Source organism: Microcaecilia unicolor, chromosome 5 (assembly GCF_901765095.1).
Source record: "Microcaecilia unicolor chromosome 5, aMicUni1.1, whole genome shotgun sequence".
Classification (NCBI taxonomy): Eukaryota; Metazoa; Chordata; class Amphibia; order Gymnophiona; family Siphonopidae; genus Microcaecilia; species Microcaecilia unicolor.
Genome location: NC_044035.1, coordinates 177,892,490 through 177,906,191, shown reverse-complemented (window position 1 = coordinate 177,906,191; position 13,702 = coordinate 177,892,490). Strand labels below are relative to the sequence as shown.

The following is a 13,702-nucleotide window of genomic DNA, read 5'->3' as shown; positions in this document are numbered from 1 at the left end:
AGGGCAAACAGCACTTTTTCAGCTCACATGTGGAGGCCTTGCACTTTGCTAACAAAATGGAGCAGAGAACGGAGGAAGGGAGCGAGGCCACAAGGAGCAACAGCCCACGAGATCAGTGATAAGGAGGTGATAAAGGCTTGGTGGGAACAAGTGGAGGAAGATAGAGTGGACATTGAACACATACAATGCTGGCAGGACTGCACAGTAAGGACTGTAAACAAATATAGAATCCCTGAATACATGCAAGTACTTTTTTTGGCTCATGGAGGGAATTACACCAAAGTTTCCTGGATCATAGGCTGTGTCTAAGTTAAAGTATATGATGTACATTGAAGGCCAGTACCATATATGCTAGGAAGCAGGACTGTATAATGTTAGAAGCTCATAACTAATAGGGGGTGAAGCAAAATCTGGAGGTCAGCGCTGGGCAGGGTTGCCAGGTGGAAATTTTTTTTCCAGCCCAATCCAGCCCAAAAAACAGCCCAAAAACCGCCCAAACACAAACCCCGCCCCTGACACCCCACCCCCGCGTCATCACCCCCACCCCCGCCGTCATCAACCCCGCCCCCGCCGTCATCGGCCCCGCCTCCGACGTCATCGGCCCCGCCTCCCCGTCATCGGCCCCGCCTCCACATCATCGGCCCCGCCTCCACGTCATCGGTCCCGCCTCCTACGTCATCGGCCCCGCCTCCCACGTCATCGGCCCCGCCTCCCACGTCATCGGCCCCGCCCAAAACGTCACTAACCCCGCCCAAAAACCTCGCCCCCCGCGGCCGAAAAAGGCAAAAAGCCGCCCAAAAAACCGCCCTGAAGCCCAAAAAGCAGCCCAAAAAACCGCAACCCGCCGCGGGCAAAAATTTCCCGCGGCGGGTCGCGGAAAACCGCCCAATTGGGCGGTAAAACCGCCCACCTGGCAACACTGGCGCTGGGGGAGCAAGGGGGGGGCGTGACTCGTTCTCTAGCGAGAACCACAGGACAGGAAGAAAGGAGATTAGAGGTGGGGGGAGGGGGGAAAGGAGAAGGGAGGGGAGGGGGGGAAGGGAACTATGGGAAGGAGCAATGGGAGAGAGGGTTTTTTTTTTTTTTTTTATTCCTTCCCTGTTTGTTTTGATAGCTTCATATGGCTCGCAGCCGCAGATCAAAGAAAGGAGGGTGCCCAGGGGCTGGGGGGCGCTCTTCAGAGTGCGAAAGTTATCAGAAACTGTTATGGGTATAACACAAAAGACTAGACTCAATTAGGTTGATATCCTGGAATGTGGGGGGGATCTCCTCGCCTGTGAAACGTACTAAAGTGCTGCAGGCTTTGCAGAGACACAAGGCTGACATAGCATTCCCCCAGGAGACCCATCTCTCCAATAACGAGCACAGTAAATTTCAGAAGGGTTGGGTGGAACTGGCAGTAGGATCACCAGCACAAGGGAAAAAGGGAGGAGTGTTGATATTAATTAGGAGGGGCCTGCAGATGCGAATTAGAACAATAAAACGGGACGAGGGAGGCAGGATAGTGATAATGGAAATAGAAATAGGCACATCTTCATATATTCTGTACAATATATATGCACCCAATGTGTATGACAAGAAATTCTACACCAAATTATTGGAACTGCTGGGCTCCTACCAGGGGGGCAATGTTATACTTGGAGGGGATTTCAATATGGTGATAGACCCTGAGATAGATAGATGTGGCAAATTGGGTCTACAGCATAGATTCCAATCAAGAGGTGTGCCTTTCCTCTGCTCAACCCTCAACCTGATAGATGTGTGGAGAGTATTGCATCCTTCGCAGAGGGACTATACGCACACCTCCAGAGCGCACTTGACCCAGTCCCGTATAGATTATTTTCTCATATCCCCAACACTGTTTTCACAAGTGCCAAAAGCAGAGACAGGCCCATGTGAGATTTCGGACCATGCGATGGTATGGTTTGAACTACAGGTTACTGGGAGAGGGCCTGGGAAGGGAGGGTGGAGATTCCCGTTCGAACTGTATAGAGACCCGAATTTTAAGTCCTTTATCAGTGAAAAATGGCAGGAATTTCAGCAATTTAATGGAGGTCACAGGCAAGAGGTGGTACTATACTGGGAAACAGCCAAAGCAGTAATGAGGGGGGAGGTGATAGCCTACAGAGCTAGAGCTAGGAGAATGAGGGATAAAGAGATCCTTCGCTTGGAAAGAGAGGCTCAGGTGAGAAGGAAGAGATTAGGGGAGGAAGTAACAGACGAGAACAAGAAGGAGTTGCTCATAACTCAGAAAAACCTAAACGAGCTCCTTCATCAAAGAGCACAAAAAACGCAAATGTATTATAAATATCAACTATTTCAATATGGAAATAAAGCAGGCGCATTATTGGGCAGGTTAGTGCAAGGGAAGAAAGGGCCCTCAGGGATCCTACAAGTGAAAGATAGAGGAGGGAACCTCATAAGGGGAACTGGAGATATTATAGGGAGATTTAGGGAATTTTATATGGCCCTGTATGCAAAACCTACCGATATTGTAGAAGACAGTAACCTATATTTAATAAACCAAAATTTGCCCAAGATCACTGAGGAGCAGAGAGAGACTTTGAACAATCCTATTGAGGAAGGGGAATTGATGCTGGCCTTACAGCAAAGTGACTTGCATAAAGCGCCAGGGCCAGACGGATTCAGCATAGCATTCTATAAGATCTTACAAGAGCAGGTCACACCTCCTCTGTTAAATTTATATAACAACATGATCTCAACTTGGACAATGCCAGACTCCCTTAACATAGCAAAAATTATCTTATTACGGAAACCGGGGAAGGACGACACGGATGTAAGTTCCTACAGACCAATCTCCCTATTAAATAGTGACCTTAAATTATATGCGAAGATCCTGGCTAATCGGCTGGCAAAGCTTTTGCCCAGGTTAATAGCACCCCCTCAGGTGGGGTTTGTGCAAGGGAGAGCAGTGGCAAAGAATGTAAGGGCACTGTTGGCATCCTTGGAGACGGTGGAAAGGCAGAAAAGGCCTTCTCTGGTTGTCAGTTTTGACGCAGAGAAGGCCTTTGATAGGGTGGTGTGGGGTTTCCTATTTGCGGTACTAACTAAGATGGGCATTGAAGGGGCTTTCCAGGCTGCGATAGGAGCACTATATGTAAACCCTCAGGCATATCTATGGATTAACGGGGAACAATCATCTCTATTCCCTATCAGGAGGGGGACGAGACAGGGGTGTCCTCTCTCGCCCCTACTATTCGTCTTGGTATTAGACCCATTGATCAGGGAAATTATGGGCCACCCAGAAATAGAAGGGGTAAATTGGGGACCTGAAGGGTTTAAGATTTCTGCTTTTGCAGATGATTTATTGGTCCATCTAACACAACCAAAGAGTTCTTTGGAGGCCCTATTGGAACTTTTTAGGGAATATGGGGATTTCGCTGGCTTTAAAATAAACTATTCAAAATCATTAGCGCTAGCCACAGATAATAGCGTGAGGCGGATGTGGGGAGCAAAGTTCCCACTACAATGGGCATCAGAGTCCCTCCAATACTTAGGAGTACAGATTCCCAAAAAAACATCGGAAATACATTTGCTGAATATCGGTAATAGGATTGCAGCTTTGAGGGACCGATTAGACGGATGGGGAGCCCTGCCACTTAATCTGCATGGGAGAGTGCAATTGTTTCGTATGGCGGAATTTCCACGATGGTTATACTTATTTCAGGTACTCCCTATACGATTACGGGCTAAAGATGTAAATCAAATATTCAAATATGTCCGGAAATTCATTTGGAGAGGTTCAAAGCCAAAACTCCCTTTGAAGTTCATGATGGGGTCGTGGAGAGAGGGAGGCATTGGCTTACCAAATCTCCGCCGCTACAATCAGGCTAGTCTACTCCGGCACCTGGGTGACTGGTTATTAGATAGGCAAGATTACACCCCCCGCAGCTTGGAACAGGAGTGTTTCAAACCACACCACTTATATTTCTTGTTACAATGCCCGAGCCGACAACTCCCGTCATGGGTAAGCAATAGCATACTGGTCAGACCTTTGAGACAAATGTGGAGAGAGTTAAATGAGATATGGGGGCTAGCGGCGGACGTAACAGATCTTCTGCCTTTGCAGGGCAACCCACAGTTTTCACCAGGTACGGAGAATAAAGTACTTTGTAGGTGGGCAACGATGGGGATCACTAGACTGGAACATGTACTGGATTCCAAGGGACGATTATTGGAACTTGGAGCTCTGGGGGTAGGTATTACTCAAAGTCATCAATTTGCGTATTATCAGATAGCACATTATGTTAGATCTTTAGAGCAAGGGAAATTGAGTAGTGGACATGGGCGCCAAATAAGGGCATTCTTTAGTTCTATGCAAGGGAGGCGTTTATCAGTTTCTGGACTACAAAAAGCGTTGGGGGAGATGAGCAAGGGTAGAGAAACAGACCATATTTTAGGGAAATGGGCTCATGATCTAAAGCGTCCAAACCTGAAGCTAGACTTTCAGAAGTTATCGACGAGGATTCCCACCCTATCGAGAAATGCAGCCATGAGGGAATGTCAATACAGGATTTTATATAGGGCTTACATGTCAAAGTATCAAGTATCCAAATTTGGAGGAGGAATTGATCCTTTATGCTCTAAGTGTGGGCAGAGGGAAGGCACACTATATCACTACCTTTGGGAATGTTATAAGATCCAGAACTATTGGAGGCAAATTGTGGGATTTCTAGAGTCGATACTAAGAGCAAGATTCCGCTTACTCCGCAGGGTCTCCTTTTAGATCAGTATGAGTTATTTGTTTTGCACACGGGGGGAGCCCGGCAGTTCATCAGGAAAGCCAGTTTAGTAGGTAAGAAACTGATTCTGCAGGCTTGGGTACACTCTGAACCGCCGGAATATTGGCATTGGAGAAATAATTTATATGAACTGATGTTGATGGAGAGGAGAGAGGTGGGATCCTCCCCAAAAGGAAAGAGGGCATTCCTGAGGATCTGGGAACCTTATATTCAGTCTCTGGCACCCAGGGCGAGAAGCTTTATTCTGAACCGACTATGAAGCGGCCATATGATTTTTTTTTTTTTCTTCTCTGTCTCTTTCTTTCGGTTTAACATTAGGTTGGGGGGAGTGGGAGGGTAAAGGGAGAAGGTGGGGTTGTTCAATGTCACAGTGTATGGGAGAGCGGTTAAGGTGGAGTAGAAGCTACACCTAAGACACAAACATGGTTAACAGAACAAACCAAAGAACTTGGTAGCTTGGTATAGTAGTAGACGAAGTCTGCACAATAAAAGTGTCACCTTCCAGAACGGGGGAGGGGGTCATCAGAGTACAAGACCCAGGACCTCCTCCAGGACGGGGGGTGGGGGGGAGCTAGTTTAATATGGAAAGTCAAAGCCTGCACATATCGACTCACACTTAGAGGGGGGGAGGGGTAGAGATAATAATGTTAAAGTTTGATAACGAGCTGTATCATACGGTTTAAACAGAGCTTGTTTAAAAACTCTAAATCTCTGTATATGCACCAGATTAACAATGTTATCTTTGAATTGTCATAAACAAAAACTGTTGAACCTTATGCTAAAAGGAAGGGAGGGCGGGGGGAGGGAGCGTCAAGGGATAAAAGAAGAAAATGACTTGATGTATGTGGACGGATTACAAGTTGTCTGTTGTATTAGTAAGGTTATTTGTTGGGCATGATGTCTATATGTCTTGTATAATACGTCAATAAACAAATTTAAACTAAAATTTGGTCTTTGTATCCTGCGTAGTTTCCATTGCAGTAGTCTATGTGGGCCAGAACCATGATTTGTATCATATTGCGGAATACATCTCTGTGAAAAATTGTTTTATGCAGTTGAGTTTCCACATTGTGTGGAACATTTTCTTGGTAGTGCCCTTAGCTATCACACAACAAAGACATCTAGTGATCAGATATGAGGTGCATACATGCCATGTTCTTCAGGGAGGCAGTGACTGTGGCATGTGAGCAAGAACTATCATTATTGAATGAAGCTAGACAGGCAGAAACAATGGGGTAAATAATCTGAAATGAAGGTTCATTTTGTCATAGCCCCTCTAATGAGCCATTCTAATTTGGCTGGAAGTCCAAAGTAGCAAGATGTGGCTGCTGGAACAAGCAATCAGGTTACAAAGTGCAGTGTGACTATCTCAAGATTCATAAACTAATTACAGATTCTCAAAATATGTCTGAAAAGCTGCTGGCAGAGACATCATGACTGACTACTGGAAACATTACGGAAGGTACTGAAGGAGAGAATTGCACATAGCTGGTAATTACATGAAAGACTAACACAAGGAACAGACAGGATCTTATACCTGTTAGAAGCTCCAGGCTAGGCTATACCACTCAGTATTACTGGATGCTAGACCTGCTGAGTTGTAGCACTATGACGCATTGCACTTGTTGGATTAGCAGAGAACAGGGGTCTCACAGCCAGAATCCCACTCAGAAGGACTCCACAAAGCACAACTGCTGGACAAATGGGCGCCAAGGACAAAAGCTGCTTCAATACTCTCTCTCTCACTTTTGGGCTCGTATATTTGAGACTCTCAAACTGACTTAAAAGGGCAGCATGGTACCTCTCCTCCATCCCCAATCCACTTTATGCCCCAGTGGGTACCCTGCTTCTCCAGCCCTTGCAACAACCCTGACTGCATCTACATTGGGGCAGCTAATCCCATTTCATCATTAGCAGACCAGGGCCACCAAGCATTGTAACACCGATGCCATCAATATTAACATGTCTGCCCCAAACACAAGGACACCATTTCAGTTCCAGCTTCCAGGCTACACGTACCTATTTAATGCAGATCTTCAGTTCCCAGTATATGAGACATAGAGGATCTGTGTCAAGGGCTTACAGCCACCAAGACATCTTCTAAGTGATAAGGCTGCAATTTTCTGTTCAGCAGAGGGATACCATTAAAACTCCACAAGGCCACCACTGTCCTTCGAAACTGCAGGATCAGCACTTATTAAAGGAACTGCTGAGCAGACTAGCTGGACTCAGAGCAGTGAGGAGAGCCAAGACTGCACCACTGCACCACTGCAAGCATCAGACACCAGATTTGCAAATAAACTCACAGCCAAAGATTAAAAAAAAAAAAAAATTACTCGTCTCTTCTATGCATCAAGAAAATTGGAGCCAGAAGGCATGAAACAACAAGTATAGATCTCAAATTTCAGCATTAGCATTACTGCCAATGAGAGAAGACAGAATCAGCAACAGACCTCCCTCTCCCTGAAGCCCAGCATAATATTCTTAGCTCGCTTCTTCTTAGAATCCTATGATGAATGAAAAATTAGCATTGTTCCATTTTGTCTGGAGTTCTTTGTTTCAAGAGTAACTGGTGGTTAAATTAGCCACAGAGCCCACTGCCACTCTCTCCACGCCACCCCTACACAAATAAGCAGGCAAAGCTAGGCTAGCTCAGTACTCAATATGGGAAGGACTGGTTTGCTATACTCCTGTTAGCACACACAGACAGCCATTATAACTGTGGGAAATAGAAGTGGTTTGGGACAGAATGAGCTGGCTATCTTAATCACACAAAAAAGAGAGAGCACCAGGGGTCATTCATTATTATTATTATTATTATTATCTTAAATTTGTTTTTAAAGCTACAGATGAGACAGCTGCAGACCAGACACCTAATGCACACACAGCTGAGTGTCTGACCTCAAGGCATTTTCCAGGGAAGTGGAAAGAGCAGAGAAAGGTCATGTCAGAGCCAAGTGGAGAAGCAGCAGGCTGAAAATAAGAGAAGCAGAAAATCAAACAGAGAGGGTGCCCATTTGCAAAGGAAAAGAAAAAGACATGAAGCGCAACAATATTTTCAAACACGCAGGGGGTCAACCTCAGAGCAAAAGAGGAGGTTTATAAATTAATAAATAACTTTATAGACCAAATGAAATTAATTACTCAACAAAAAGAGGTGGACAGAGAAGGGATAAAAACCAAAAATCTAATATGTAATACTTACATGGCATAAAAATCACAATGAATAATAAAATGTGTGCCAAATGACCGAAAGGTGACCAAAATGTTTTTAAAGTTTTTTTTTCACGAAGACCTGACATGATCATGTTTCGGCACACCATCTGCGTCAGGAGTATTACACTGTCAAAATCAGTTCCTCAGTGTGTGAGTGGCATATATCATGTTCATAGGCAATGGCTGTCCAGCCGCAAATAAAAAGATTGTGCTACATACACGATCTTGAATAACACAAGATAAAACACACTTTAAAAAAATGCTGTCCATCACCAGTTGAATATTGGCTACTACAGTGGGGGAAATAAGTATTTGATCCCTTGCTGATTTTGTAAGTTTGCCCACTGACAAAGACATGAGCAGCCCATAATTGAAGGGTAGGTTATTGGTAACAGTGAGAGATAGCACATCACAAATTAAATCCGGAAAATCACATTGTGGAAAGTATATGAATTTATTTGCATTCTGCAGAGGGAAATAAGTATTTGATCCCCCACCAACCAGTAAGAGATCTGGCCCCTACAGACCAGGTAGATGCTCCAAATCAACTCGTTACCTGCATGACAGACAGCTGTCGGCAATGGTCACCTGTATGAAAGACACCTGTCCACAGACTCAGTGAATCAGTCAGACTCTAACCTCTACAAAATGGCCAAGAGCAAGGCGCTGTCTAAGGATGTCAGGGACAAGATCATACACCTGCACAAGGCTGGAATGGGCTACAAAACCATCAGTAAGACGCTGGGCGAGAAGGAGACAACTGTTGGTGCCATAGTAAGAAAATGGAAGAAGTACAAAATGACTGTCAATCGACAAAGATCTGGGGCTCCACGCAAAATCTCACCTCGTGGGGTATCCTTGATCATGAGGAAGGTTAGAAATCAGCCTACAACTACAAGGGGGGAACTTGTCAATGATCTCAAGGCAGCTGGGACCACTGTCACCACGAAAACCATTGGTAACACATTACGACATAACGGATTGCAATCCTGCAGTGCCCGCAAGGTCCCCCTGCTCCGGAAGGCACATGTGACGGCCCGTCTGAAGTTTGCCAGTGAACACCTGGATGATGCCGAGAGTGATTGGGAGAAGGTGCTGTGGTCAGATGAGACAAAAATTGAGCTCTTTGGCATGAACTCAACTCGCCGTGTTTGGAGGAAGAGAAATGCTGCCTATGACCCAAAGAACACCGTCCCCACTGTCAAGCATGGAGGTGGAAATGTTATGTTTTGGGGGTGTTTCTCTGCTAAGGGCACAGGACTACTTCACCGCATCAATGGGAGAATGGATGGGGCCATGTACCGTACAATTCTGAGTGACAACCTCCTTCCCTCCGCCAGGGCCTTAAAAATGGGTCGTGGCTGGGTCTTCCAGCACGACAATGACCCAAAACATACAGCCAAGGCAACAAAGGAGTGGCTCAGGAAGAAGCACATTAGGGTCATGGAGTGGCCTAGCCAGTCACCAGACCTTAATCCCATTGAAAACTTATGGAGGGAGCTGAAGCTGCGAGTTGCCAAGCGACAGCCCAGAACTCTTAATGATTTAGAGATGATCTGCAAAGAGGAGTGGACCAAAATTCCTCCTGACATGTGTGCAAACCTCATCATCAACTACAGAAGACGTCTGACCGCTGTGCTTGCCAACAAGGGTTTTGCCACCAAGTATTAGGTCTTGTTTGCCAGAGGGATCAAATACTTATTTCCCTCTGCAGAATGCAAATAAATTCATATACTTTCCACAATGTGATTTTCCGGATTTAATTTGTGATGTGCTATCTCTCACTGTTACCAATAACCTACCCTTCAATTATGGGCTGCTCATGTCTTTGTCAGTGGGCAAACTTACAAAATCAGCAAGGGATCAAATACTTATTTCCCCCACTGTATGCTACTATATCAACTGGGTCTCCTGTTGTTTTGGGCATGTCCATCCTATGCTGACAGTGCCAAGAAGAGTCCCAGAAATCAGCTCAGGACAGAAATTTATCTCAGGAGCCTAGATTTAAGTAGAAGGACTGTGGTGTATTTCATCCTTATCAGGGAAAGATCCAGTTTACAGACTCTTGAAGTCTAAAAAATAAACTTTCATCCAATAGATCCTTTGTGTACTGCTCTTCCCCCTTCTCTATCAAATAAATGTTTTCGAGAACAGCATCCTGCTACAAATCCTCCAGGTCCCAAATTCTATACTTTAATCATTGATGCAGCAAAAAATTTGTTCCAGGAAAATGAACTGCTGTTGGAACAAGTTAGGAAGAGGAAAGAGAACAGCAGCACAGACCAAAATATTAAGATTATAAATCCTTCAGTACCAGAGGATGGTGGGGTATCTAAAGAATAGCAATACAGACTCAGCTAGGTTCAGCATACTTCAGAGAAACAGACCTGTGCCAGGAGGTAGCCCAGTACCACGGAACAGAAATGTGAGTGCCTGTGAGCCCACAGAATAAAAAAAAAAAAAAACCAGACCAATTCCAAGGGACAGCGTCATGCAGAAAAACTTTCTAAACACATTTCAAAAGTGGATATAAAGAATGAAATTGTTTGGAGGAACATGGGTTTACATCTAGATTATTCACAGACTCATAAGAACATAAGAATAGCCATACTGGGTCAGACCAATGGTCCATCTAGCCCAATATTCTGTTTCCAACAGTGGTCAATCTAGGTCACAAGTACCTGGCAGAAACCCACTTAGAAGCAACATTCCACGCTACCAATCCCAGGGCAAGCAGTGGATACTCTGATTTTTTTTCACCCTTTGGTTATTCATACCATTGCTATGCTGATGACATTCAAATCGTTCTTTCTTTCCTTCATCTCTCCAGTTTCAAAATATTCTCTTCTAATTTAATATCTCAAATGATAGTGGCACTGGGGTCGTAAACCTTTCTCAATAGAAAGGAAGTTGGAAAATAAGGAGATACACCCAGGAGCAAAACCAGGCAATATTTTATCAAGGAAAAATGCTAGACATGTGTAATGCCCTCCCAGAGTTGATGGCAAAAGCTAACACAGTAGCTGACTTTAAAGGGGCATGAGACAAGCAAAGAGGATCCTTAGCTCCAGACTGAACAGAGAGAAGAAGCATGATCCAGTGGCACATGTTTAAATGCTGCACTAGCAATTACACAATGGGGTGTCACAAATCATGAAACAGAAGAATCATGCAGCTAGTTTAGTCTGGCAGGCTGTGATGACAGGTCCTGTTGACAGTTAATGCTTTCTGACAGACTGCAAGGAGAGTAATAAATAGAAAGCCTAACAAAAACAGTCAGTCATGTAGTTGGGTCTCCTTGGCAGACCACACAGAGATCTAGGCCAGATATTTGGGCAACAACCACACTAGTGGTTGGGAATGACTTAGATTGTTACAAAGCATGAGGAAGAAAAGGGTGCTGTTATAGCTGGGGTTCTTAGTCTTTCACTAGTGTCACCTAGGCAACTGCCTAGTCATTGCCCAGAATCACTGCAAAACCCCGCACATAATAATATTTTTAGATTTTGGTAGATCACACCAGGTGTTGTGCTCTAAACCGACTCAACTTTACTTAAGATATTTAGGATCAATTGATGGGACAGTTAGCAGCAGAGGCAGTTTCTTAAGGCAGAGTTCAATATGAACAATATTTACACCGTCCAATATCCACTCAAATTATCACTTTTTTCAAAGATGACAACAGCAGTGTTCTATGTCTCTCTTTCTATATGATACAAATGCAATAGTCAGCAGTGTTTAATATCGATGATGGAACGTACTTATAGGCTTGGTAATCTCTCTTGTCAAGAGATTTGTGGGTCCCGAATCTCTGGAACTTGCTAGTTAGCAGGAGGCAGTTCATTCTGGATCTGCTGATAGCAGGAACCTGAAGCGATATTAATGCTTCTCTCCTCAGGCTCAGGATGGTTCTTAGGACCAATAAGATGGATTAAGTCCCTGGATGTCCAGTTAAAAACACCATATTAGCACAGCGTGTCCTCTTAATCCTTAACAGTCTTTTAGGGGTCCTTTTACTAAGCTGCAGTAAAAGTGAGCCTGCACTAGCGTCAGTGTGTGTTTTTGATGCATGCTGAGGCCCCCTTTTACCATAGCAGGTAAAAGGCTGTCGATTTTAGGGAAAAAGAAATGGCCATGCATTAAGCGAACCATTTACTACATGGCCATTTTGGTAGGGCCTTACCGCCACCCATTGAGATGGCGGTAAGGGCTCCTATGCTAACCCAGCAGTAACCGATTACCGCCGGTTAAGTTCCAGCACTACAAAAATAAGACACATTTTTGCAGCACCGGAAATGGCACGGCCTAGGGGTGGGAACTACCGCCGGGCCTAGTTCTGGATTGGCGCATGGCAAGCTCACGGTGGGCTTACCGTTGCTTAGTAAAAGGGCCCCTTAGAGAGGAGATCTGGGATTCAAAGAAGTGTACAGTATGGATGTACATCACGTGTTTGAATACCTGGCTCTGGCATGAAGGCATCTTCCTGACATAACCTACAACATTTGAAAATCACTACATTTATTCAACCTTCTATTCAGATAAGTACTTTAGAAGCCCTTTTACTAAAGGGTGGTAGGGCTACCACCACGTTGGCATGCAGCAGATTGGGTCTCCCGTTGGGCTACCGCAGGAGTCCAGAGGTAGTCATAGCTTCTACCACACGCACAGGAGCTAACTTTTCAAAATGATTGGGGGTGCTGAATTTTTTTTTTTTTACAGGTGGCTGCACTAGTGTAGGCACGTGTTTTGGGCGCAGACAGATCCATTTTTCAGCACGCTTGTAAAAAAGGCCTTTTAAAAATTTTTGCTGAAAACGGATGTGCGGCAAAATAAAAATGGTCGCGTGTCCATTTTAGGTCTGAGACCTTACTACCAGCCATTGACTTAGCAGTAAGGTCTCACACGTTAACTGTGCGGAAATTGTCTACACGCGTAGAATGATGATTAGCGCCCGGTTTCTTCCACATGCCAGAAAAGAAAAATTATTGTCCGGAACGCTTAGTGGACACGTGTCAAAAATGAAATTACCACAAGGGCCATGCGGTAGCTGGGTGGTAATTCCAAATTGACGTGCGTTGGAAATGTGTAGGCGCCTACGCAGCTTTGTAAAAGGGTCCCTAAAGTAATACTGTCCCTCAGTAACTAATGATGTCACTGAAAGCCCCACTCACACTGCTATTGGTGGAGCCCTTGAGATTTTTTTCTGCATACACCAAAAGTGCAAAATCCTTCAGGTCTCTACAGTAGGTATGAGGTATATACTCATCTAGCCAAGATGGTAAAGCATAAATGAGAAAGATGGCATAAAGTGCCCTGGACAAAGCGAGATCTACAAAGCAGTCATACCCTGTGGCTAGCAGCTTGGATATATTCATGCACTGTAGAAAGAAATGACTGGGTGGCAGACTGAATGAATGACTGAATCTGTTTTCTGCCATCAAGTTGCCAAGTTATATTATATTTAGGGCTTACATTTTAGGTGTTTATAAATTGCAAATTTATGTGTCCATTTCCCAGCTAATTATGTTTTTTTCAGAGTGTAAAAAAAATTGGTGTCTATTAGTGTTTTCATGGTACAAATCCATACACCTGTAGCAAAGGAGTTCTCAGTGCAGAAAACACTCACAGAGTGGAAGATCCAAGGCAGGCAAAGGGAAGGGTGAGAAACACTACGAGTAGTGGTATTCTCTGGTGTTTATCCCCAATATTTCTACTTTCGAGGA

At 44.6% G+C, this 13,702-nt stretch overlaps 1 protein-coding gene across 2 annotated transcripts in view; it reads right to left on the bottom strand.

The window, feature by feature from the left end:
- ST3GAL2 (ST3 beta-galactoside alpha-2,3-sialyltransferase 2) overlaps positions 1 to 13,702 on the bottom strand; it is a 236,995-nt gene that overhangs the window by 180,969 nt on the left and 42,324 nt on the right. The window contains exon 1 of one of the 2 annotated variants that reach the window (XM_030203612.1): positions 6,783 to 6,949. The exons of the other annotated variant lie outside the window; for it this stretch is intronic. The gene's annotated coding sequence lies outside the window, so the exon portion shown is untranslated. Of the gene's footprint in view, positions 1 to 6,782; positions 6,950 to 13,702 lie in introns of those variants that run through there. 2 annotated transcript variants of the gene reach the window in all.